The sequence below is a fragment of the Balearica regulorum genome, chromosome 21 (genome assembly GCF_011004875.1).
Source record: "Balearica regulorum gibbericeps isolate bBalReg1 chromosome 21, bBalReg1.pri, whole genome shotgun sequence".
NCBI lineage: Eukaryota > Metazoa > Chordata > Aves > Gruiformes > Gruidae > Balearica > Balearica regulorum.
The window spans coordinates 6621664-6649657 of record NC_046204.1 but is presented as its reverse complement, the minus strand read 5'-3'; the positions used below and the strand labels follow the sequence as shown (position 1 = coordinate 6649657).

At 40.6% G+C, this 27994-nt stretch overlaps 1 protein-coding gene across 3 annotated transcripts in view; it reads right to left on the bottom strand.

The window, feature by feature from the left end:
- The window catches only part of KAZN (kazrin, periplakin interacting protein), a 224325-nt gene that overhangs the window by 183082 nt on the left and 13249 nt on the right, over nt 1-27994 (bottom strand). The window contains exon 1 of one of the 3 annotated variants that reach the window (XM_075773160.1): nt 25575-25784. The exons of the other annotated variants lie outside the window; for them this stretch is intronic. The gene's annotated coding sequence lies outside the window, so the exon portion shown is untranslated. Of the gene's footprint in view, nt 1-25574; nt 25785-27994 lie in introns of those variants that run through there. 3 annotated transcript variants of the gene reach the window in all.

Below are 27994 nucleotides of genomic sequence, written 5' to 3'. Positions count from 1 at the left end.
CATTTATAGGCTGTATCAGTACACTGAAAAGTTCCCTCGCTTGAAAAGGTCAGCTCATTTTAGATAGTCTATTTGCATAAATTTTCAGCAGTCAACCCTTGCTCTTCCTCTGATACAAATGGGAAACCTGTATCAGATGTAGTTCTCAGACCGAGTTACACACAGATACTGCTTTTATACTGAGACAAACAAAAACACCTTATAAATTTATGTCTACTCTGGTTTTGATTAATTTTACTGTATTAATATCTTCAGAAGTAAATAGCTTAAAATTACACTTTAGAATACTTCCACTGGTATTCTGACAAGAATAAAGGATAGATTGAAATCTATGAAATAATACACAGAAGAGAAGTAGCTGTGGTCAAGAAGTAATTTGCCTGCACAATCTACAGCACCATCTGTCTAAAACACATTTAGGTGCCAATTACGGTGCACGGGTCCACTGGATTCGCCTAATCAGTTCTTCGGCTGTGGATCAAATCCTTCCAACCCCTTTGTGATTTACATGAGGAGTCAAAAAATGATAAACTCTTTAATAACACCAACAGATAGCACACATTGAACTAGAGGAGAACAGATACAGGGGGTTTTAATGAAAAGAACATGAGGTTTATCATGCTTTCGCTATTAAACTCAGACAAGATTAAGCTAATGAAAGGCAAAAACAACCTCCCTCCACCAAGAATTGTTCCTCCGCCTTAGGAATGTTTGCAGCAAGGAGAATATCAGACACCTCCACGCAGTTTTTCCTCCCTGTATGACATGTGCCAGCGCTCCCACCACCACCAAAAAATAACGTTTAGGTATAAGACCTCCATTTTCCGTCTTTTTCCACAGCCGCCTCTTGTTGGACTTTGTAATGTCTTTTATGTATATGTTAAATGAAATAAAGGGGCAGCTACACACATAAGGCTTTTCTTGCCACATCTTAAGCTCTTAAATAGCTCCCGTCCTGAAAAGAGCCTTCATTAGCGTACGTTTCCATACCAAGATGAAAGTATGGGAGGCTAAAGTTTTCCCTGGAAAAGGAGAGGATCTCAAGCTGTTAATATGTCATTATGTTTCTGTTCATTAGCATCTCTGGAAGCTGACAAATATGTTTTTAATGACTTTTTTTTTTTCCTTAATGCTCTTTAAAGTGTTTTTCCCTTACTGCAGTGCTAATAAGGTGTAAAAGTCTTGTCCTGAAACTATACACCATACCGCAGCTCACACACTGCGGCAGTTTTAATGGGAAAATTTTCTCACAAATGCAAATTAAACAAAGTATTTACTGGTACGCAGAGTCAACTTGTTAACATATTAAAACTTTCCACAACCTATTTAGTCAAGATGCAATTTCCAACGTGGTTTAAATAAAAATGTATAGGAGATTTTTAGTAATAACATATGAACATTGCTTGGACCCAGGTAGAATTTTTCACTGTCACAACTCAGCTGGTAAAAGCTTATATATACATAGGTATGTGTGTATATATAATCTTTTTTTTCATAAGAACAACTGCACTGGATGCAGCACTATTCCCCATGTGGAGCAGCATTCAGATTGAAGCAATTCTACTTAATGTTTCTTCTGCATTTGGTTGCAAAAGAAGCAACTAAATAAAGAGTGCTTCGAAAGTATCCACCAAATACCATGGTTCCCTCTGTTGTTCTCTAGCAAATCAATGATCTTTGAATTGAAATAAATCTTTGTATAGTTTGGACAGTTTTATAATTTAGAGCCAGATTCCAACAGAAAAGACTTGCGTCAATGCAAAACAGTTTCTGGAAGAGAGATGTTAGCACAATGTCAGATCTAATCAGGAATGACACGCTGCCTTTATTTGATTCTGCTTATCGAATTTATTTATCTGCAATTGTTACTTTTTGCAAAACGCTGTAAGATGGGAACATTTGTCAGTAACATCAGTAAGGGAAAAGTACGATTGGCACACGACTTCCCCCACCTCCAGACCATTTCAGCAAGTGCTTATTTTAATTCTTCATAAGTACAGCATTTTAAAGCACATTTAAGTGTTTAGCTGAAGTGGGTTCTGGATAGTGATAAATGAATCATTAAAAGGACAAATTACCCAAACTGGGTCATAATCGACCATGCTATGCAAACTCCAAAAGTGAAGTGGGGAAGCAGCGAGTGACTCATCTGGCGATAACAGGAAAGAGACTGATTAGTGCAAATGAATACAAAGGGCAAATGTGAAGCTATTCAGAACGTAATTTGAAGAGTTCACAGCTCTCACTGACCTCATACAAGGTCTTAAAATGGTTTGAGGAAAACTAATAAAAGCAAAGATTAGTGATCCCCATTTTGCAAAGTCTGTGTGTGCTTAGCATGTAATGGACAGTGCAATTTGGACGCAGCACTTAAGCCGGGGAACGTACCAAAAAACACAGCGTGGTTCTTTTTTATTTGGGGGAGAAAGGTGTGGGCAGGTTGGAAGAGGGGTGTCTGTAGGAATGATGCTAATTATAATAAAACCAAACTTAGCACATGAGCTCCTGGGGGGCATGGCCTGTCCTGTACATCTTTAAGGTACCCAACACTTTGGAAACAAAAGGTAAATACAAAACAGAAGTGCAGATGCTCCTTATGTCGGTTATTTCCATAGACTAAATTATCACAAGAAAAAGAAGACACCATTCAAATGAGGTCATTCATGAAACAAAAATGACTAAAGCTTTTATATAACATGCAGTATAGACCATACTGCTTCTTCCCTTAGTGCACATGGGTTTGGCCATCCACAGATGTGTAATACTGAACAAGACAAACCAGTGCTCTGCTACTGCACTGAAGTCTCCCTGCCTGTTGGCAAACCCCACTTTTCGCTGTTGCTCAGCAAAGGAAGACTAGAAAAGCACGCGAGCATCCACTCCCTCCCCACTTGGTTCCCGGGCCAAGGTAATCCTTCTTCACTTTGAAAGGGAAACAAAGAGGAAAAACATCTTCCCGTCCACACAACTTAGTTCAGACCTGTGGTTTTGACATCTGCCTGATGGGCATGAGGGTTTTTTTGGCTTTGCGTGAAGCACAGATGTACCAAAACCTGCGTCTGACCGTCATTGATGGGAAGCAAGGTGGGGAAAAGCTTTACAACAGCCCTAAGCACACGCAGGAGGATGTTGTCACAATACCCTTAAGAAATAAAACAGAGAAGCAGCCTGAGAGACAAACCCTTTCATCCCTGCCCTCCCCTAATCACATGCAGAGATGACACAGAGTTTCAGACAGAGGAATTAATTACTCTGTTAACCCTGCTCCATTTAATGTGGCCATTGCTTTCTGTCGATAAGGAGCGAACAATGAGATTTCTCCTTTCTTGAGAAAGGTTCCAGCCAGTTTTCCTTTGGTTACTCCTACACATTGCTTTTCCTGCAACAGAAGTATCTGACTTTTTTTTCCTTTGATGCCGTAAAATAATAAACATGGGATGAAAAATGAGAAGGGCACTCTTTTAGCTGGAAATCTGAAAATGTGGCTTCCTTCTGCTTCCAACTACATCTTCTGAAGTTGCCTCAAACAAGGGGGGAAATAAAAAAAGCAGGAGGAGTCGTGAATTCATAAAAAACACTCCAATGGGCTTAGCCAAAATCAGGTTCCTTTCATACTCAGTATAACCAATTTCTGGTATTTTCAGTAACTTGGTTTCATTGTAGACATATCAATTCTCATATGGCTTGCTTAATTATGCAACTTTCAAGTGGTATTGAGATGGGAAAACAAAATAGGTGAAATTATTCTCTCAGTTAACTGGTGTAAACCCAGAGATTGAGTATTTCTCAGTCGGTATGTTATGATTTTCCAGAATGCATAGCATGGTTGCAAGGTGTGGAATATTATATTGTAACTTCAGGCAAATAGAAAACTCTAAGTCCTACACCTTTTGAGGTCAAACAAGCTCAAGTAGCTTAAAATTGCCTTATCATTAATGTATTTGTATGCCTAATAAATTAAAGAGAATTAAAGGCATTTTCATTTTAAATAAAGGGCTGCCAACCAGGAGGGAAAAAAGGAAACAAAAAAAACAAAAAAAACAAAAAAAAAAATCAGCTCTCAATTAACATTTGGGTAGGCCAAGGGATGACCTCTTCATCTGCCAAGTCCCAAATGTAGGATGCTGTGTGTGACAATGAGTGATGCACACGCACGCACACACAAATTATTATTCATGCAAGAATCTTTACGGGGGGAGGTGCCTTTTTATGATTTTACACTTTGATCATGAAGTTTCGACAAAAACAAATAAATGGGTGCAGGTGGAAGTGAGCACCAGTTCTGGCTGGAAACTGAAAGGCAGGACACAATTTTGCATCCTGAAAGAAGAGAAGTGGAGAAGACCTGTTTTGACTAGAGATCAGCAAGCCTTTGGTGGCAGCATGCCAGACTGTATCGCTGTTTTCCAAACACAAGGGCAAGGTTTTTACTGGAAATTCAACTGGGGAAGACGGTGCTGTGGAAGGGTTTATCAGATGGTCCCTGGCTCCAGCTGAATTTGAGACTGTCTATAGCACAGGTGTTGAGACCTGCCTACACACCTGATTCACTAGCAGAAGAATATCACCCTGTACATAACATTTGGAGGTCATTAATATATCCAGAGCAAATATTAAATTAGTGCATGCAAACGGTCCACACCGCTGTTCTCTTGACTCACAAACACAATCTTTGATGTCTGGGCATCAGTTCACCAATCTTCACCATCATTCCGGAGTCAACAGGACTGAATCATCCTACATTTAAGTATGTAAGCTGTCCCCAGCACAAAGGAAAGTAGCTCAAAGATAGGTATTTCTCCTTTAAATTATTTGTGTAGCACTCAATGCTTGTGTAGATATTTATGTCTGAACCTGCAGTAGACTGAAGCTGTTCTGGAGGTCAGAGCGTGTTGGGTTCCCTTTCTGCAGAGGATGCTCTGGCCTTTGGAGTGATAGATCGGAAACAGTCTCCTCCATCTCCCTGCCACTTGCAAAGAATTCATTTACTGGAAGGTAAGAAGTGCCAGCAGTCACAGGCAATGTCACTTCTTCCTTTCTACATTTTGGGGGTTTTGGGGTTGGGTATTTTTTTCCCTTCTCTTTCATTTATCCCCTTGTACGCACTTGACCCCTCAGAAGTAAAAGAAACAACACCTGTCAAATTCTGGAGAATACTTCAGGCACGGAGAAGATGCTGGAGCTCAGAGGGGATGGTGAAACAGCAGGAATTCACATAGAGATGAGCATCTCCTCAAAGAAGCAACCAGCTTCACAACAACTTATGGATGCAGTCAAAGAGAAAGCAAAGGGCAGGTCCTCTCTGTGTGTGTGTGTGTCCCCACCAAATTGCCCAGCAGCTCCTACAGGGAGTCTCCTCCACATTCAGGACAGGTTCAGCTGGGGATCCCCCCCAAAAAGCATCAGTGAATCATCTCATAATTCAGGTAAGTCAATGTGCACTGCTCCAGATAGCCCCTTCCTCATTTATTTTGTCCTAATGGCTGGTTGGGCGGCGTATGTTAAAGCTAAAAGTAAAGAGTAATCAGAGAAAAATTAAAGTTTAGGGAAATTTTGTGCTGTTAGTTTGCAACATTCTTGTGTTATTTTTTAAATTGTGAATCTGACCTTGCGTGTGGCTATAACATCCATTTCTATTCAGAAGACTGTTTTTCTTGACCATGTTGCTTGACCATAGGGATTCTTTTTAGTGCCCAAGCACATCGTTGAGCTAATATTTTCCTTGCAAAATTTAGCAAGTTTGCTGAGCTTCGCCCCAAGTCCTGCTTTCTCTTAATTTTTCTCACAAACATTTCTGCTAACAGCATTTCTCAGTCTCCTGCCATAAATTATACTTATTAAAGAGCAGCAAGAAAGAAACCTAATTTAAGTTCCTAAATACCTCCTCTCAAAGTGAGAGCAAGCAGACGCCCAGAAACTTGTTTCTTTTATTTTTGCAAACAACATACCAAAGGCCTGACACCTTTTTATAGCTTCGGCGTGACCTCCCTCGCTTCCCTCAAAGAGTGACTTCATTTCTAAGCTATGGTGGGGGCTCCGCTGCAGTGCGATACACAGAGCACGAGGGCTGGGCAGTGCATTAAAATGCAATATTCCACAGGCTGTGATTTATGGTCTGTCACTTAGAGCAAAGCATCGTGCATCTTAATTGTCTGCTCCTTTCCAGCTACTCGGTTTGGTTGGGAGATTAGAAATTTTTCATCCACCATGAATTTTCATGGAAAGATGGATCTTTGAAGGCACAGAAGTTAAAGATGCAAAAATAAAACAGTCCTGCATACCTAAGAGTCTCTCTGTGCAATGCATGAAAATGGATCATAGAAAGTAATTATGCATTTTTCTTTGCCTGATCTACCAGTTTCAGGGGTTTCCCGACGGGATCAGATCTACAAGTCCATAGAAAAAAACCCTGCCTTCACAGCCAGCCCTAGGGAGCTCACAGTCAGCAGAAGATCTCCAAAATCTTCATGTTCACAGAGATTATTCACTAATTATGAGAATCCATACAGACCCACTGAAAACTATAATAGCTTCAGCTTTTGATTTGGCTCATGTCTGACACGCAACATGCCACTTCCAGGATATAAGACCCTGTAACTTTTAAATCAGATAGAAATATTGTGTGCACTGGCAGTGTCCTCCTGGAGGAAACTTTAATCTTCTTCAGCTGCATAGATTTTCAGTTAAAAGCTATAGATTTGAAATTACAAACACTGTACAGATCAAATAAATATATGTCCAACATCAGCGGAAAGGAGTTAATTGTGCAGATGATGGTTCCATGAGTCAGTTACAGGGCTGTTATTTACAGATTTATACTCAAAATCCCATTTCTGGCCCATCCTGTGGATGTCTGTGATAAATGACATAGGTTGTGTTTTCCACGACCTTTTCAGCCCCCCTCCTTCTCAAGTCATTTTATTGTCTTCAGAATTTTTCTGTATCCACATAATCACAACCATATATCATTAATTCACCTGGTGTGAAAGCCGATCTCATACCACCGAGCCACGCGTCGCTGACACAGTCTGTTCTCAGGGCAGGAAAACAGACAAACGTTGGAAAAGAGGGTTTGCTGTAACAGGTCAGCCAGTCGCCAATACTTGAACGCCCACCTCATCACCGCAGACCATCCATTTGTTTTTTTGAGTCTTGCAGAACCACAGCTGAGATGAAGAAGGTGTTTCTAAATGCCTGTCCTGCTCCAGCATGCCTTTGGCACATTGATTTCTCCAGAGCTATATTTCTCTGCCTTCTCCAATGAGTCTATGCAACCCAAACATTTCTTTTGTATTGATTTAGTCTCTGTTAGATTATTTGATTTTTTGTTTGTTTGTTTAATCTTTACAAAATTGATATTTTTCAGGCTGACAGCCAAATAAAACCTTTGGGGACATATAAAATACATATTAAGAGTCTTATTGCCCAATAAACTAATGGCACAAATTAAACAGCCAAATCTGATGAGCATCTCATTACAGATGGCACGTTTTGGCATCACAGTGCTTTGCAAGAGAGACTTATGTTCATATATTCTTGTGGGGAATTTAAAATTCCAATAAGCAGAACCACAGAGGGGATTACATTACCTGGGACTTGAATTAAATTGCATTTTTAATTCTATTAAAACTCCAAGTTTGCACAATAAAATAATTGTATGTATTTGATTAGGATCTTAATTACATGTTTGCATATTACTACATCAGTTTAAAAACTTAAATAAGCTTTCTATCCCTTGGAAAATTTTGGGAAATAAGGTGGTATTTATAGTACTGAACAGAAGTTTAAATACACGAGACACTGAAGAGAATAGTGCAATCTTGACACGAAGAAAACACTTTCTCAGCATTTTGTCAGAGTCCTACTGAAAAATAGAATTAACTGGCACAAGCCAAAACTACACTTGACCTCTGAGGTTTTGCAGTGGTCAGTGTAATTAGCGCATTAAAATTTAAATGTTAATACCAGTTTGAGTAAGCTCACACTTCACTGTGTCTAGAAAACAGCATGGAGAGGCGACGCATGTGAAAGCATGCTGTAATGCCACAGTTTCTGACAATAAATAGCTTTTGACCTGGCAGACTGATCCATGCTGTTACTTAGAGGCTGTTATTAGCCTTAGAGGGTATCTTGGGGCTACTTAACTGTTAATCATTGACCCAGCAGAGTATCACTCTTCAGCGTGGAGCTAAGTCGATGCACATGCTACTTCGTATGCAAACCTAATTGGAAACAAGGGATAAATTAACTCATTTCTTCCATTACTTTGTGCCTACTTCAATGCTACAAGTTCAAAAGTGCATTAAAAAAGTTTTGGAGGGCTATGTCCTGAGATATCAAGGAGGAATAATTAATACAGAAAATAGAAGAAGTACCGCTCGAAGACATGGGATACTGCAAACCCAGCACATGGCATCCCTGAACAAAGCCAAGTCAGGGGGTTTTACTGGCTGAAGACTAAAATAGGTGGCTGTAGATGGTCTATTCTCTCTTACATCTTTCAAACACAAAACCTTGAGCAAATTTGAGAGCTTACGAAACCTCGGGAAGCAAGTTCATCACTATTCAAAGTCTTATCTCCCTCCAGGCTCTCAGCATTGGGAAAACCAGCAACGATGCAGGTAACACACAGCTCATTAACACTGTACGTCATATATTCAAAGGATGTCTTACCACAACAGTCCATATTCAGAAAATATTTAGCTTATGCATCATCAATTTAAGATGAAAAACTGAGTAGCAATTACCAAAACGCAAGGTGTGGAGCAGTCAGATAAGCATCCAAAATGGCAGATGAATGTACAAAGCTGTCTTTAATTCTAGTAGAATTCCAGAAAACATAGCCCGCTAGTTAAGTCTTACTTGTAGAAACGTTACGTTCACAACAGCTTTATCACCTCTGAGCACTGCTGCTCTTCATTGACCTTCTCAGGTGAGCCCTAAACTCCTTTTTTCCATTCTAGTTTTAGAGACAGAGAAATAAAATCTAAATAAATGAACTTAAGGTTTCCAAAGCTTAGCAAAGGTTCAGGGTCACTCCTTGGTCTATATAGGTACATCAGTCATCTAGCTTTAATAACTCCAATTCCATGGCAGAGAGTATATAAAGACAGAGAAACCCAACAGACATAAATCCTCATCAAGTTAACTGTCCTATTTTCTTTCTGCCAGACACAGTTTTGTCCAAAGTGTAAAAGGCTTTGTTTATAGCACAACTTCAGCAAAGAAAATAGCTTCCTCCACCCCACTGTCCCCACTGTATCTCCAGATTCATAATTTTTAATTATCCCTTTCTGTCAAACAAGTAATCAGAAATGTATGGCAACAGGTTCAAGAGCAGGTAATTCAGAGAGCCAGGATCAATTCTCTAGTACAAGTCAAAAAATGAGCTTAAAAACAACAAAACCCAACCAAAACCCAACACAGCTACATCTCAGATGTAGCAGCAGGTGTTCTGTTGTATTATATCTGAAAAAAGTTGATTTTGTGGCCTGACCATTCGAACTGGTGTGTAGAAATTTGACTGTAAGCCTTTGCTTTCCCAGTAACCCAAGAAGCATCAGAGCGCTGCCCCATGCTCTTCTGGTCAAGAAGCACATAGGATGAGTGCTGGTGCTTACACGGGGCACCCTGCGATGTCAGAGTCAGTTTATAACCAACACCACAGCGATTCAGAATAAACTGGCAGAAAAATCAACCATCTCCCCCATCTGCAGAGCAGCAAGAGAAGACCCAAGGACAAACAGGGCTCTAAGGACAGAACGACTTGGAGCCCTCACACCAATTTTAAGAGGATTAAGCAAAGCTCTCTCCTCCAGAGATTTCAACAGAAACTTCCCCAGGTTGGAGGGATACAGTATGAAATGCAATTTAATTTCTTCCTTGGCATTTATAAGTAATAAAAGCAGCACCGGGCAGTTTCCAAAACCAATTGCCAGGTTTCACAAGGATATTTCTGGGATACATAAAAGACAGGCACTCCCCTTTTATAATTTATTTGCAAGCAGGGCTCTGCTCCTCTAGCTCCCAGCCTGCAATTTTCATAACCAGTCTCAGGTGCTGGGGACAGGGGGGGAAACAGAACATAAAAAATACCCGAAACAACTGCAACAAGTATTTTAAAGCATTACAGCAAAAGCGGTCCATTGCAAGAAAACTTTTAATTCGAGTGTGTACAGGACTCCTCACACAGAGCACAACCAGAAACTATTCCCACCACCTGAACTAACAGCAATAGATCCATCTGTAATATATTTTTTTTTCCAGTGCATTTTTAATGCGGCTGTCACTACAAAATCTGGTCACCACCATTACTGAAAATATGCTCCCAAGATGAGTTTCATTAACCCTCCCACCTCTCACAGAGCTAATGGAAACAGCAGGACGGACCTAATCTCTTAACACGCAGATGTCTGATGGCTTTAACTGACTAATTACAGTTACAGTGAGCAATAGTTGAGAAGCTCCATGGTTGGCAGATGCATTTATTCAGCTATTACTATTAGATTTTAAATCTGTTTCATTCTGCAGATGACTGATGCTTGAAAGAATTAAGCACCCAATTAATAATATCCAATAATAGGAGGAATACTGAAGTTCCTCCTTTAACAAGGATGGTTGCGTCTACAATTATAATACAAGTAGTCCAGGATAAAGAAAATAGAAAACTTCTTAGACTACCAAGGTGAAACTCTGCCACTTGTTTCCCTGGTTCCTGACTGTACATTTGTAGTTGTTTGTGAGAACATGGCCCTGTTTTGCTGTGTAAAATACAGAATATGTTTTCTCTTCCAGAGTGCTTCTATTACAAGGAAACAAAAGCCAAGAGTGCGGGAGCTGAACTGCAAAAAGGAATCTGGATGCGAGAGAGAACAAGCGATTTACTCAACAGCACACAGGGAGTCCTTGGCAGGATGAGTTATGGAAAGTCAGGGAGAGGAAAACATCCGCCTCTGGTTTGGGGTGGAAGTCTGTCCCTGCAGGCAGCTCTCCCAAATCCCAGCCCAGGTCTTCACCTGCGGGACAGTCCCTCTTTTTACTGTATTCAGAGAGAGATCTGACCGTGCCGCTTATTTAACTTTGGATGTGCTTATTCCAGCTTTGCTGCTGGGTGAGATTTTCCAAGGCACTGTGAAACTGCTTAGCTCTGCTCCTGCTGAAGAGCTCAGAAATACCACCCGAGGCAAGGTATCTGATGCCAAAGCCGTCATTTTTTATGTTCCCCTGTCAGCTGTCACCGGGCGGTGCCACTACCCAGGGGTTTGTTCAACCCCTCTCTGGAAGTAAAGAGTGCTTTGAAAAATTGCTGCGCTGTCATTTTTAAATTAAAGTTTCTTCCAGAATTTCCTGTAACAAGTAGCAAAGGGGATTTCCTTGGCATTCGTAAGCACGGCCAATTCCTGAAGAACATTTGAGGATTTAGGAAGGATAACCTCTGTGGGACAGGTTACCTTCATGCACCTTGGACAACTAGTAGGACTAGGTTCTCTCAACACGTCTATTCTTGATAGCCAACAACAGAGTCATCCAGAGAGCAATTCAGAGCAGAAACCTGATCTAGCCCAAATGCCCCTCATTCAGGATGAACCTGGGAAGACAAGCTTCACCAGACCACTCACCTTCAGTGAACATCCAGCTCTGACCACCTGCCTTCTAGAAGAGTCACAACAACAGGCCAAGACACTGAATCGCTGGGTTTTTTTCCCCTCTTTCAGATTTTAAACTCGTGCTGCTGCTGGCCCCAAGGCTGACAACACACATGCATCACGCCTGGCACAGCGCAGCTCTGGACCGCCAGCGCATTGATGCTGCCGCAGTGCAAATACTAAAACAGTATTTCTGGGATATAGAAGATTAGTATCCCCCATTTATAATTTATTACATGCCAACAAAAGCCTGTTGTTGGGAAAAAACATTTGCGAGCATCTGGATGCTTAAATAAGCACCAGAGAAAGTTCATTAAAATAGAAATTGAAGTTAATTAACTAACTGATGAACTCCTCTGTTCCATTCGCTTTAAAGCCATCCACATCCTTCCCTTGGTCTACTGACTAGCTTTATTCAGTTCCAGTTAGTATATCAAAGTGATGTATTCTGCTTACAAATTCAAGGCAAAGCACATTTATCTATTACAGAAGGAGAATGGATTTACATTTAAATGGGTGTTCTTCATGTATCTAATAACTTAGTTGAGTAATCAAAGAAGTACAATCTAAGCAGGACCATCTGTGTTTGGCATTAATACAGCCCCCAAGATTCCTTCCATACATTTCTTTTGATTTATTTATTTTGTGAGTGGCAAGGAACAAAATGGGAATGTTGTCATTCCCCAGCTGCAAGAAGGTTAGCTAGGAATTACCAGACTGCTTGCTTAGGCTTACGTTTCAGTTAAAAATTCAGACTCAACAGGAGAGCAAGAAATCACCATGGTGCGTGGACTTTCATTCCTTTAAAAATAAAGGAAATAAATAATGCTTCAAAGCTGCCAAGGGAAGTTTGGCAACGCAACTGTTGCCACTAAGAGCAGCAAGATATCCCAGGTTCACTGTATTCAGTGAAAAATTCCAAGGATTACTCTAGGCTGAACCAAGCAAAACAATTTGCAAAGTGAAAAACACTTGGAATAGGAAAAGCCAGATAGGAAATATAATTCAAAGTTACAGTAATCAACTTTTTAATTCCTTTTCATTGGGCTGCACTTGATTTATCTAAACATATGCAGAAAAATGTGTGCATGCATTAAAAAACAAGTACGTATAGCTTAATCCAAAAATGCTAGTAACCTTCCCAATGAATGCTTTTGAAAGTGTAGAATTTGCTATTAAATTTTGGTTTATAGTGATTTCAGTGGCAAATTGACCCCAAAAGCCTATCAAAATCCACAACAAAGATAAGTAACAAGAAAGAAAATGCATCTGTTTCAATCAGACAAGAACAAAGCAAGTTTGCATGTAACACGTGGTTGTAGATGATATCCTCCACCAAAGCAATTACCCTACTCCCAGTGATGCGTGAGGCACAGCTCTGTCATTCTGCAGGTGCAGGACAGCATTTCCTAACTCCGATAGGAGTAATCCTGCAACATACAACAAAGAACCCCATAAACATGGCACGTCCCAGGTTGCACCACAGCTCGTGTTATTCGCGTGCGGAAACCTCACGGGACAAGGAGGCTACAAGTCATCTCTCAGTGAGAGAAAACAGAAACACCTCCCTATATTCGTTCTCACAAAAGCTTACAAACTCCAGTTTGTGCACCCCCCCTCCTCCGTAAAAATCAGCATTCTCTCCTGCTATACACTCCATAGTTTTGGTACCTGATGAAATCCTGGAGGAGACAAAGAAAATTCCACCTTCCCTCGCTTGTGGATTATCAGCCTACATTTCACTGCAGCAAAAAAAGTTACAGCAGCTGAAGAGGTCTACGAAAGCATGCAAATGCGAAGAGTTTGTAACTCAGCATATACCCACTGCTGTTTTACTGCAGGGACTGTGCAGTTTCCCACCATGTAGAAAGCATATGGTCTAAATAAGGCTAATAAAGATACATTAATGTGCTTCTCTTGCCTTCCTTGTAAATAAGATTTCCCTGTGGGCTACTAATTTATCAGCCAGTTTCTCTACAGCGTATGACCACAGATCGGAAAGCTGTGTATAAAGTGTTTAAGTCTGCTATGTACATTCACTGTCTTTTCCTCTTTGGCTTCCTTTAGGCTAATGCTGGGCACGTGTACCCACAGCAAATACTCTGCTCCAAGAATTCTGAAGTTCAGGGGAAAGCCTACTACTGTATGGTGCAAATCTAAGCAATGGATTCATTTGCTGCTGAGCTCTTGAAGTTCAGATTTAGAAACAACTCTTGGATAATTTTCTTTATTGACTTAAGCAAGCAGTTCAAATTTAAGTATTTTCATAAGTCCCCACTGCTGGCTGAATGTACACAAGCGAAGTACAGAGCAATCCTGTATCATCTGCCTGCCTCTGTGCCAAAGGATGCTCTTCATCCACTCTGTGCTATGCATGAATTCTTCTCCACCTTTTATTGCCTTAATGCAAAACAGCGATACTGGGAGGAACCCAACCCTCCTCCCCCCACAGCAGAACGGTGAAGAGGAGAGCATGACGGTGCCAGTGCTGGAAGAAATGCCTCCAAAGAGGACTAACAAATGAAAACGTGATGTGCTAAACAAAAACAGTTCCATCGTCAGCTTTGCTTTCCACCTGTAATTACAGTACATTTCAGCTGAATATTTTTTCCTGGAAACCGAAACAGTTTCATTACGGCTTAAATATCTGACAAGACAGCTGACTATAGGCTTGTGAAAAGCAATTATTTTGGACACTGATTACTTCCCATGCAGGCAGCAAGCATCCTAACTGCAGATAGCCAGGAAAGACCGCAGCTTTGTGATGGACTACAGTATCTAGAGTTAATTAATGTTGTGGGGTGAGTAGGAAGAGAGAAACTCTGCAAATACCCAGCTTAACATTCAAATTAATTGACATGAAATAACTTCATATGTTTAATTTAAATGCAATTAATTTATTAGAAAAAAGCCAGTCTAGGGACAGATAGCTGGTGCATCTGGCACAACAGCTAGAGCAACATCAAGTTCCCATAGCAACATATTTGTTAGAAACAAGGCAAACATACTTAGGATGATGTGTTTTTGTTTTTAATCCACCAGAGTAATGATGACTGCACCAACAGGATTCAAACTACTGAGATAAAAATTGAAGAAATTAGGAACAGATATGAAGACTTCTTTTCCTTCTCTGAGCTGGGAAGGTATTACAGTGAAATCTGAACTAAATCTGGAAATGCAGGTGCTAATGTGGGTAATTGCAAAAAAAACTCAGCACTGCATTGCATCAGTACTTGCATCTATATCATCACCCACACGTGGGCTCTGTACAGCTCAGCCATAGCAGATTTTAACATCCCACACCAACAGACAGAGGTGATGCGTCCATAGCTGCTCCAAGGCCAGCTAACGTCTTGTGTCAAGGTTCAAAGGTCCTCCTTAAAATGACTGGGCTTCATTCATAAGAGAAAAAAAAAGCACCAAAAAAAAAAAATCTATCAGTCATTGCTATGATTTTTTATGGATTTCAGTGAGCCTGTCTAACACTGTTGCGAAAAGATGAGGAATCCCGGTACATATGAACTCAGATATTATTAATTTTCTTCAAAGAAGGCTGCATGTAGATTTTATTCTTTGGCAGATACTATGTTCTTTGTATGTCATTTTATAGGTTGGGCATTGAGCCACAGGATGGCTTTAAAAGTTTGCCCGAGTGAAGCAGGAGGTGCAAGATCAAGGAGGGATGCTGACAGAGATCCAGGAGTCCCATGAAGTACCTGAGCCACTGCCTGTCTAGTGCAGCTTGTTCTTCTTCCTGACATGAGTGTCCAAACCAGTTCAAATCAGAACTGGAACAAAGAGGAAACCAAAAATACAGCAATGTACCTGAACTGAGTAGACCTTCCACTTCTGGTAACTTAGAGATTTAGATGTTGGGGGGGGTTTAACCACTTGTATGCACTTGGGCTTCTGAAACAGCACTGAGGAATGAAGGTCAGAAAACAAGCAAGCTATTTGTAACGATGGTCAAGAAATGAATCGAAATTTTGACACCAGAGTGATGGGAAGCACCTTTGAGTCTTTAAATGCCTGGGCCACCTTTGGCAAGTTGTCTTTCAAAGGTCCCCCCTGAAAGGCCTCTGTTTATCTCCACAGAAAAATAGCAGGCCAAAGCCAATGGGCAGGATCTGACCTCCGGCTCCAAAGAGTATTTATCTAAACCTAAGACTTAGTTGCACTTTATTCATTTACCTTTTCCTGAGGAGAAGTTAGAATGCAACCTTTGCTTTGGATATTTTATTCCAAGCCCTCAGCAGGGCACAAATCTGCATCCCTCAGGACTGATGCTTTTCTGCTGAGAGGATACCCTGAGCTGCTGGCAGTAGATTTCCATTTATTGGGACGTGAACACAAACAGGCAAAGCTCTTATGCTCAATAAGTAGCAAATTGGGATGCTGGCAAGCAACTAAACTCAGTTGCCTCCTCAGATTTTTCCTTTGCATTAACACAAATGGTAAGACATGAGCCTGAATGTGGCCACACTGCTTTCCCAAGGGACTTCTAGTTTGCCGGGTCTTGGCTGCAGTTGAAAATCTCTTGCCTTCCTGGGTTGCTGTTGATGCATTAATTTTATGCAAGTAGTAACAGGAGCCTTTTCTCTTTCTAAAGAAAGTCCTAAGTATAGGGAAACTTACAGTTTGCTGATCCAAATGAGACAAAGTGTAGATTTTTCTCTCTTTTTCTCCCATATCCTGCTGATCCTTTAGACACCGGGCTACCAGCCAGTCTGGGTGTGTTATTCCTAGTCATTCCTCCTTGAGCTGTTCCACTTTCTATAAATAATTTAATATTCACTGAGCCAGGATGTGAACCTAGATTTTCCTCAACTTAAGATGGGGAAAGAAGTTTCTTTTTCCCCAAAGGACTATCCTCTCATTTGCCGCCGAGGATAATGAACGGGCAGTGTGTGCTGTCCTGCTCTCCTGAACACCATATTTTCACATAATCTATGAAACATAACGTATTTGTTTGCTGCTGTGTTCATACACAACGTGCATTATTTTATTCCTCTTCCTTCTTAATTCAGTAAGGCCCAACAATTCATCTTCTTGACTTCTATTCCCCAAACTCAGCTATGTTTTAACTAGATATGTGGGCTTTAAAAGGATGAATAAAGAATTCATTCACTCCTCATCAGCAGGCAGGTGTTTTGTCGCTGCAATTATTCATGCATCATTATCATCTCATTCTGCCCTTGCCTCTTACCTGCAAGGCAGAAGGGAGATGGACAATCATTAAGCCTAATCTATATATTTTTTTCCTTCTGTCTATGTTCGAGTCTGCAATGCTGCTTCAGCCATTCCCATTTCTCCCCGGGACTATCGAACAAGTTCCTTCTCCCTCCCACCTCCCTCACTCTGCCTTTTTATAACCCATTTTCACCCATTCTAGAGAGATGACCCCAATCTACCTTTCATCCTCAGTAGCTAGCTGTATCTATTCTGGGACCTCTCCAGGACTTCCCCCAGGTCATCTTATTTTAAATATTTTGTGCAGATAAAGCAGAAGAAGTTGTTTGATGAATTTATTTCTCCTGAACTCTGCCACCCCTAGGGAGATGCTTAGGAAATGGTTTCTAAAAACATTAATTTGGGTGACTCTTACAACCAGATCCAAATTTCACAGTCCACAGGGCTTTTCAAACACTCCATTTGTTCTGCCCAGTCTGATATTTTACATTATACATAAAGTATACACTAGGATTAGGAATTACAATAGTTCAACTACTTTTCTGAGAAGAGTTAGTCCTGTATTAAGCATCTCTAGGAGAAACTTCTCATCGCTAGAAATGGGGGCAAATACAGAAAAGCACTGGAAGGCATGTACTAGTCTCAAGTCCTTCAAACATATTGAAATTACCTTACACCAAAGACCTGAAGTGTGCTCATAACTTTTTTTTTTTTTTTTTTTTTTACTGTCCCTTTATACTGGCTCCCCAGCTACAGAAAGTATTTTTCCATGTAATATACACATTAGCTTCCAGCAGGGAAATGTAATTACCATAATAAGATTTCTTAAAATTTGGCTTTTATGTTGTCAACTGCATTAAAATTTAAATCTTGTGCCAAGTTCAGAAAATGGCTCTAAAAATGTAAGAAAAATATACGGTAAAATCAATGTTATTAAGACTGAAATGGACTAAACTGGAGGCAATCAAGCCTTTCATTCCATATAAAAAAATACTGTAAAATTATAATAAATTGCTTCCATTTTATCACTTGCTAAATTGCTACAATATCGGTGTCAATATGGCAGCATGGCTCTCACCAGATGAGCACTTCATCACTTTGAGTATTGTACAAATCTGATAATATTTGCATTTCTTGATGATGCATCTCATGTGTAACTCATTCTACAATGTTAACACATGCTTTAAAACCTCTCCTATGATGTTTTTCCTTTATTATTCAGAAACTCACCAACTTCTTCCTAAATCTTCAGGTCACTTCATCTCAGAACATATAAAATCCTATCATCTTGGCACTTTCATATAACAGTTCAAAAGCAAATCTAGAAAAATGTGTGTGGGCCTGTTTTCTTTTTAAAACAGCTTCACTTATGCTTGATTACTTATCAACCTGATGGTACCAGCTTGATTTATCAACAGTTTATCAGGATGCATTTTAGGAATGATGAAAGTTAAGACAAGAAGTCAAACTACCAAGGTTTATGGGTGGCATTTGGTGTGATGCAGATATCAGTCCCATGCTCTGTTGCACCAAAGCAACACAGAGAGCATTGCCCATGTATTTATGTTCAAAACTTCCTCCGCTCCCATTGCAAAACCATGCAATAGTTTACATTCTTGCTCTATTGCACTCATCACAGCAGCATTTCTGCATGCACTGGTAGCTGCTTTCTGCCTCGGATTAAACTGGAATTTAATAGTATTGCATTTTATGCGTTCTGGACAAAATTTCATCAGCCTCATTGAACAGTAAGCTGGAGTGACAGCAATGAATTGAGCTCGAGAGGGATGCACTACTTCTACCCAGGGACAAGCTGCCTCTTGTACAGCTACCCCTTTCTCTTGGAAAACACAGCATCTTTCCAGCCCTCCCAGGTTTAAGACCATTTATTCCTTTCAAAATCTGAGCCAGTTCTGCCATAAAATTAAGGTGGTACAATGTTATTGTTAACCCTGAAAGTGTTCCTTCCACTGCCTTTGCAAATGAGTGAATGACTATTTCCAAATACCGATGGGTCAGCTGCATAGCATTCAATCCTAAAAGAAAACTGCAGTAATTTTGTCTTGAGGTCAAGACAAGAAAAGAGCAGTTGTTGCTAGTGAAACAGCAAAACATCCTGCCCAGAGGCATGCAGAGAGCCCATGGGATCACACCACTGTCTCCCAAAACCTCTCGGGCAGTTGCTGGGTTTTAGCTGTTGACCCTGTGGCCAGGGGATGGCACTGGGTGGTGGAGCAGGACATCTTGCTGAGAAAGATTTCTTTTCATTTATCCACAATAAGTAAGCAAAAAGGGATTGACCACAAGATGAGACACACTGAATTGGTTTTTACCCCTGGAAAAAAAAATAATACTGGGAATTAGCGATGACCCAGACAAGCTTTTTCACACCGTTTATGCAACCAGGCGGTTTGCTGACACAAGAGTTCTACGCTGCTGGTGAAACACGTGCAACGTTTTCCCACTGAGGGCAGACAGGAAAGAAGGGGTTTGTTGGGTTTTTTAAGTAACAACTTGTTGCATTTACTCCTTTCTCGAGCAACAGTAGCATTACATTAATTAACAGGAGAGCAAAGCAAATTGACTTGGTGCAAACACTGTGGGTTTATTAATGAGCAGAGCTGCTGCGTTCCATCTACCGCTCCTCTGAATGCAAACCTCAGGAGGCCCCGCCACAATCCCTCTGCAAACCCAGCAAAGCTCACGGTGGGTTTAGGCTCAAAATCCTGTCAAACAAGAACCCCCAGAGCAATCCCAAGCCCGGATCAGCCAGCTCCGGGCAGACCATGACAGTGCATAGCTGCTGCCTTCCAGGCACGCCGGCCCCAGAGAGGGGAACGTAAATGCAGAATTTCAGGATTCTCACACTGGGGAGAAGGATGCAATAGTAAAAACGTTTATGCAACAAAAAGATTCCATATGTATCGCAAATAAGATACATAGTACTGCTGCCACATTATTCTTTCCCTTTAAATGGCCCACAGTTGTATACAAGAAGATTAAATAAAAACAAAAGCATTGACTTTTTCACCAGTCTTTAAGATGGGACAATATAATCATCCTTATTTTGCCTACAGAACAATGAGGTACATCCAGACAGCAGTTAAAAAAAAAAATTCTTAACTGACAAACTTGGGTTATACTTTCAATTGGTTTCAGACAAACAGATAAATTGATGCTCTGACCTTTCTCAGGGGTCCAGGATGGAGTGATTTCCTTTCCCCTTTAAATACCATTAAGTGGATGTGACATTCAGTCCAGATCTTATTGACACACGAATATTCCCCACGCAATTATGGATCCCACTCACTCAGCTGCTGCTCCCGGATCAGGGATAATGACAAACTGGAGTGGGTGAAACACTTCGCCTGCATTTAACTACCAAATCAAACTGCTACTTCACCTTTTAAATTACAGTTATATTATAAATCTGATCCTGTCCTTCCCCTCTTAAAAAGCACCAGCACTAGCATTCACTCACGATACAGTTTTTAAAGGAAGTTTTCATTGTTGTGCTGCACTCACTCGTTAATTATTTACCAACACATTCAAAACACAGCAGCATTGATCGCAAATTTGTAATTAAGGCTGACTGGTATTTTGCACTTCAAGCAGACGTTCACATTCTGTGTTGTCTCCCCCCATTTTAAAACACCAATCCTTTGAACATTTTAAGAATTTACTGGAATATTCAGCAATTAGTTTTACACATGGGTCCTTCCATGAGTATGGCTGCATGATTTCAGTGACAGAACAACATAGACTCCGATATCAACGTTTTACTGAGAAAAACACTGTTATTTTTAAGTTAGTGTTGTTTCCTCTAATGGCTATGATGATCCACTGTCCGAAGGCTTCTCTGCCCCACCGTTGCATTCTCTAGAGATGACACCACAGAAAGATAAAAGGCCAGAGGGTATTTATACTGCTTTTCATTCCCACTGATCTCAAAGCATTGTGTAAAATACATAAATGCCTCCTACACAGGAGCGTCAGATCTAAAAGGTTACCTGGTAAATACAGAAGGAAATATGTTTGGTGATTTCTCAAGGATTAATATTGGAAAATCTCCTTTTATCATCTTCACAAATATTTTTCTTTTGCAGCTAACCTATTAGCCTGGATGTAGAAGCATTTTATAACAGATACAAGTACCTCTCCTTAATGTGTAGCTAAATTTGGAAATACAACCAGAATTATGATGGCCATTTTTACATATATTCTCCCCAACCTTCAAATAAAACTTGCTAAGTTTCCAAACTAAAAGAATTGATCCCACAAATACCTTTTTCTGACTTCCAAACCAGAATGCGGCCTTGCAGTACCGACGGCGGCCTTGCAGTACCTACTGCGGCCTACAGGAAAGCTGGAGAGGGACTGTTCATCTGGGAGTGTAGTGACAGGACCAGGGGTGATGGCTTTAAACTAAAAGAGGGGAGATGGAGATGAGATCTGAGGCAGAAATCCTTCCCTGTGAGGGTGCTGAGGCCCTGGCACAGGTTGCCCAGAGAAGCTGTGGCTGCCCCTGGCTCCCTGGCAGTGTTCAAGGCCAGGCTGGATGGGGCTTTGGGCAACCTGGGCTAGTGGAGGGTGTCCCTGCCCATGGCAGGGGGGTGGAACTAGATGGGCTTTAAGGTGCCTTCCAACCCAAACCATTCTATGACTCTATGAATGAAAGGCCTTAATGTTCAAAGCTCCTCAGACAAGGGTGGGTTTGGGGTTTTTTTTTCTGGTGTATCCATCACATTAAATAAAAAGACCCCCAGCTTGCTTATCCACAGCTATGTTGCGTCAAGAAAAAAAAAAAGCAGCTTCTGTTGGTAAACCAAGCAGATCAGATCTCTACCAAAGCTTAGCGACTTTTGAACAAGGAGGTGCCTTTTTACATTGTTGTTTTGTGATTTACAGCTCTGCTTCAAGAAGCCAAAACCCAACACTGCAATTCCCAGGCCAGCTGTCGAAAGGAAAAAGAGGAATGTATGCACAACCACATATGCGGGGAGATCCACGCCCGCCGTTTTAGCACATCAACCAAAAGATATTATTGCCTATTATGCTGTAATGGTCATAATGTTTTCATCCATAGCCATGCAGATGTTATTCAGACTTCTTACACCTGCTTCTCTGCAATTCAGCATTACTAAACAGACCCTAAAAATAAAGTGCTCTTACAGAGGTGGGGGGGAAAAGAGAATATTGCATCTTCCCAGCAACAAAAGTCAATCAGATTTGCAAGCAGAAATCATAAAACTCTTATTTTTTTTATAGAATGATTCTTTTACTGGGATATCTGGAGGGGATAATCAATAGAAGAAAGTTTCTCTTTTGTGATTGCTTCACCATATGGAATAATTTTTCCTTGACATGAAGGAGATTTCTTCTGATAAGCTTTTGAGCAGAGTATCAGGCATTTGCGTCTTTGACAAACTAAGTTATCTAAAATATTACATTACTGATTTTTATTAATTGATCTCTCATTTGTTCCCTCCTAAAACCAAGAAACCAAGGCATGAGTACATTTGTAAAGTTTCTCCAAGATGACTAGAAGGTTAGATTGAAGAGCACTTACTTTCGATTGGAAAATAAGTCACAGATAATTATTCCACATCTTTCTTATTTCCTTTAATAACTAACGTCTGTTACAAGGCTACTACTGTCAATGTGCCCAATATGTTTCTATTGGCAATACACAGAACTGAAAAAAAAATAAATTAGAATTTGAGTCAGGTAGAAAAAAAACAAGACGAAAGTTCAAAATTATCTATAGTTCCTCAGCTGCCAAAATACATTTTTGCATTTTTTGCTTGCAACATTTCAATTTTTTTTTTTTCCTCCTGGAATGGCTAGAAATACTGAAAACACAGGGTTGTGTTTTCCCTTTCATTCATGGGTCTCTCTCAAACATGCTGGAGATCTTGTGGTATTACTAAATATAAAATGAGCAGCAGCTTCTAGTCCCTGGCTAGGTAAAAGCAGGGAAGAGGAGAATGAAAAAAAGCAACAATGATGCTTAAGAAAAAAAATGGGACAGGTAGTTGCTTTATTGATTTTAATTGCAGTTATATGAAATTATCTACTGAATTTTAAAAAAAAAAAACAAAACCAAAAAAACCCCCCAAAAAACCCAAAAAACCAACCAAAACAAAACAAAAAAACCACCACACACCTGAAGGGCAAAATGCGCATCTTGGGGGGAATAGGCAATAGCATAAAATCGCTTGTTCAGCGTAATCTGTCTTTGACCTGGGGGGCGCAGAGGACCTAGCCGCTCTATGGGCCCCAAAAAGCACACACATCTTTCCCAGCCGCTGCGCTGCTGGTGACCTCTTCCATGGACTGACCAGACCAGAGAGATCCAGGTGCTACACCTGGAGCGCCTACAGGCACAGCAAGTCATTTCCAGAAGTGTTAGAGTTTAGGGTTCTCAGCACTTCTGAAAATAAAGCATAGTAGCTAGATGCAACTCACTTTTTTCGAGAGAGAAAAAAAAAAATCATCTTCAATTTTCCTGATTCTATTCTTTAAAACATGAGGTTTAATACCGTTTAGAAACCTCCATGATGCAAATCATGAATGCAAATTATTACATAAATGCTAACTTCTAGTAACATCATCCCCACCTTCTTTTTCATGTGTCGTACACAAAGACGGATTTAGAATCTCACTAGCAAACTCCATTTGAATTTCCAATCAGATATAACGCCAAAGTTTCTGCAGTTTTACTGTTACGCATTCAAGCATTTCCAATGTTATGTGTGTTTTAGACATTTTTAGGAAGAAAGATGGAGTGAAAAGTAATGAAATGAAATACTTTGCTACAGCTCAGAACTTCATGCTTGAATGGGCTCCAAAATGTAAAAGGCTTCGCCCTGTCTTAAAGTAGGAAAAATCATTTTAAATAAGCTCTTGAACTATGCAGCTTGCATACCCTCCACCCAAAACAGCCTAAAATGAATTTATACTGAAGTAGCCTCCAAAAGTTACAAGACTGAGAGCTGCATGGTCACTGCCAGAACGTTTTACGATCGCATACGTTCCTGTGCCAGCCTGCGGCCAGGTACACAGCCATGGCAAAAGACGAGGATGGTCTGCTGGGACAAATTTGTTGGGTAAAGAGGGAAGCACCATGGTTTATGCAGATCCAGAAGAGAGTCTCTCTCCACCTATGGGTGAGGATTTTCACGCACCAGTCTCCGAATATTTATGGCTGCAAAGCGCAGCTGCACTGGAGCCGGCTTGTCTGCACCGTCTCACCCTGAAACACCCCTCAAGACTTCGCCTCGTCTTTTTTATTCATGCTTCAAAGAGGACACACTATTCAAAACGCAAGTTGGTTTATATTAAACACTTGTACAGCCTCTGTTATTACAGTGTGAAATAGATGTAGCTTAGCACCACAGACCCTACTTTGAACCTCAGGACCTGAAGCGCACGATAATTCAATAAAGTGCAAAAAGAAATTCAGGAGAGCTGTGAATGTGATTTCCCACGTCTTGAGCGGCTATGAGTAGTTATTGTAATAGTATAGAAAGGGATGGAGATGCACATCCACAGATAACAGTATTCACATGGCTTCTTAGCAATACTGCATGGACACAAAGCATATTTTTTACCAGCATGGATTACATCTCCAAAACCCGCTTTATTTCCAGGCAGCTTGTTTTCAGAGCATCGCTGCAAAAGCAAGAATGTAAATTTCTTTAAGGAGGAAAGAGCCATTCCTTCCAGAGCTCTGATTTTGTGTGTCATTCAACAAATAACATCTCTGCTGCCTTCCCTGGCACCCCACCGTTCGTGTTCCCATAACAACAGAGGAGATGGCTCCACCGACACTCGCTGCTCATTTACAACCCAAGCAGTAGAGGGGAACTGGATCTGCTAAAATACTTTCAGGATCTTCAAGGACCAGATCTTTACCCAATAACTCAGTCTCACAGAGAATGAAATACATCCGCAATAACTCTTATATTCATCCAATATCCATTTAAGTGGTTTAGGGTTTGGTTGGGTTTTTTTTTTATATATGAATGAAAACATAAGCTTGTAAAAGCCAAATAGAAAATTTAGGTACAAAGCTGGAGGGAAAAAAAAAAAAAAAACCTTAAGAGAAACTCAAGTTTTGTAGCCCTTAATTTCCCCTGAATCACAGTAAGCTTTACATATTTAAATTTCATCAAGTAGTTTTACAACTCTCTACATCATTTTCTATGTGGAATAATACAGAACACAATAACACAGAGAAGTCTAAAGCATTGCACAGAAAGACATAAATCACTCCACACATGATGAGCTGTAGGGGTGAAGCACAGGCAGTAAAACAATAAAGGATGTTTGTGAAATAAAATACAAACAAATGAAGACCTGATAAAGTTAACTGGAAATTCAGCAAAGAAAACAGTTAATGCTTGCTCAAAGAATCTTGCTCTTCCATAAAGATTTAAGATTTCTTCCAAGGGCTAATATATACGCCTTGACAAAAATGTCTGTCCAATTTGGTCATATGCCTACAGACTGAGTTAATTATGTATAAGTTTACTTAATTATTCATCCATTTATTAACCACACCAGCCTTAGACAATATGACAAGTGCTCTTTTTCACAAATGTTACTCTTTACTACAATGCAAGAACCCTAGCAACCTCTTTCTCATCGTATGCTTATTTCTGTGTATTAAAGGAAATAACGGCACCACAGTAGATTCCTGAAAAAACATTTCACAATACATGCAAAAAAATAGACCGTGACAATGGACACACTTCTTTCCATGTAGTAAAACAAATGAAAGGAGCCATTCATCAGCCCAACAAACCCCTCCGGCATCTAAGAAAATCCAGAAGATTATGGGTTTGAGGTTGTAACAAGAGTGACTTCCAATAAACCCCTATCGTTCCTCATTTTTGCTGTAGTCCGTCACTAGGTCAGGTTCACAGTGTGCCGTGTTCCCTCCCCGCAGAAGGCTTTTACAGGGGAACGTAAGGGAAACGTGGGCTGAGCGCTGCTCCTTATCGCATTGACCTTTCAATTGCTTGGCACTCTGATTAGCTGTTCTTAGCAAGAGAGCCATAAAAGTGCTGTCACGTCTCGGTGACAAGACTACAGAGGACTGAGTGGACCATCAAGCCACGCAAAATCATCATGAGATGATGCATTAGAGTGCTAATGGTTTAGACTTGTAAAGAGGAAAAAAACCCTGGTAACATAGGCAGAAAATGGCACATGGAGTTTATTTCCTAACAAGAAATGTCATAACTAATTCTCAGGCTGCTTATGGAGAAAGGTTAGCCCAGCCTCAGGTGCATTTGCTGACAAAAAAAAAAAAAAATCAGCAGGTGAAAGCAGCAGCAGCTGAACAGCTTGTTTCACTCTCCGGCTGATCCCACCACAATCCCTCGTGCTGCCCCCCGGGACTCTGAGAAGCCCCGGAGCGTGCTCCATGGACACCCACCCCTCTGCCTGCACCCCCGGAGCCTCCCGACACTCAGGTTTGGAGTCAGGTTGCTGTGATTTTAAGGAATACACTAGCTAGTTGGAAGAGTCCTTTCTTCAGAGGTCTCCAATACCACTCCTTGCTGCTCCAGACCCAGAAGACATCAAGGCCTCCTCACACACAAGATTGACATTTTCCATAACTCTTTTTTTCCAATTAAAAAAAATATTAAAAAAAAAAATCAAGGCGCTATCACAGCCAGCTAAATGCCCAAGTATCTCCTGCACAGATGGACAGAGTACAATGTTGGATGAGAAACTGCAAAAGATGCCGTGCTCTGTGCGGGCAAAATGGGAAAGGAGGGAGCAGAGAAGTTTCCGGATGAGATACAAGTGTGAAAATCTCCCAGGTTGAGAGCTGGCAGCCGTGTCTGAAAAGTGAAATGGTATTTCTGTACCTACCAAAAATGAGAAACAACCTTTATTGCTCAGGTATGCCATGTGTAAAATGGGAATAAACAAATAACATTTAATCAAGAGTGTTGCAATATTTATTAATCCCTCATGTTAGTTGAACTAATTAATAATATAAGAGTTACTGAGAGCAATTCCCCAGCAGGATTACCACTGAATTATGAGAGTAATTGTTCACCAGAACTTTATTTAGCTAAAACCTCTTTTCTGGCAAGAAATTCCATGTGCAGCTTGCCCTAAGCTTCCATCCCACAATTATTTTAGGGTGAGTTATTTCTGACCTGGGTAACTCCTTGCTTCCTTGGGGCATTGCAAGCAACGCCAAGGAGTAATTTCGTTGTCCTTGCACTTAGCCGTGACATAAAGACTTTTGTCATTTCCTCGGTCGCACCGTCCTAGCGTGCGCCAGGCAGAACCCTGTAATAAGCACAGCGCATCTACTCCAGGCCAATACTCTCATACGAAGCTGAGTTAAATCAATGCAGTCCAGAAGAATTTTCAAGGTTGCCTGGGTAATGAAATAAAACTTTTATACAGGGTGCAGTTATATGAAAACTCATTGATGAATTTGGACTGATCCCCAGAAGATGAGAAGCCCTTAATGTGACTCTTGTAAGAGTTACAGTTTCCCAAAATATTTTTTATTTCCTTGAAACACTTTTTTAAAAAAAAAAAAAAAAAGAAAAAAGAAAAAATGGCAGAGAGCAGGACTATTGCTGAGAGAAGACATTTTTCTTTTTGGATTTCATTATACAGTTTGGGAGGCTTCGACACATGAAACTAAGTAAATTCTCACAACAGAAAAAGCTGTAGACATAAAAGCTCTGATTTTCAAATCCTGATTTATTTTTAATTTCTTTTGCTGCAGCTGAGATCACCACCACATGATTTGGACAGCTGATCATTTCTTGGGTGCAAATTCTCAGGACACATTTGATTTATACCAAATGTGCCCTATTTGATAAACCAAATGCTGCTGCTTGTAATCATCAAATTACATTAAATTAGCCTAATTACCCCGAAATGAACCTAAATCCATACAGATGAGCTAACCCAAAACACCTATCATCTCATGGAATTAGATTTCAGCCTAGGATCTGCCAGACTCATCTGCACGCTGCGACGAGTCGCCCCCCCCCCCCCCCACCTTTGGGAGAACCAGGAGCTACCAAAGCCCCAGCACTGCGCCCTGCGCTGGGGATGCGGTTTGGATGCAGTACGAACATTTTTACATCCCTAAACTCTAATTTGAATGGGAC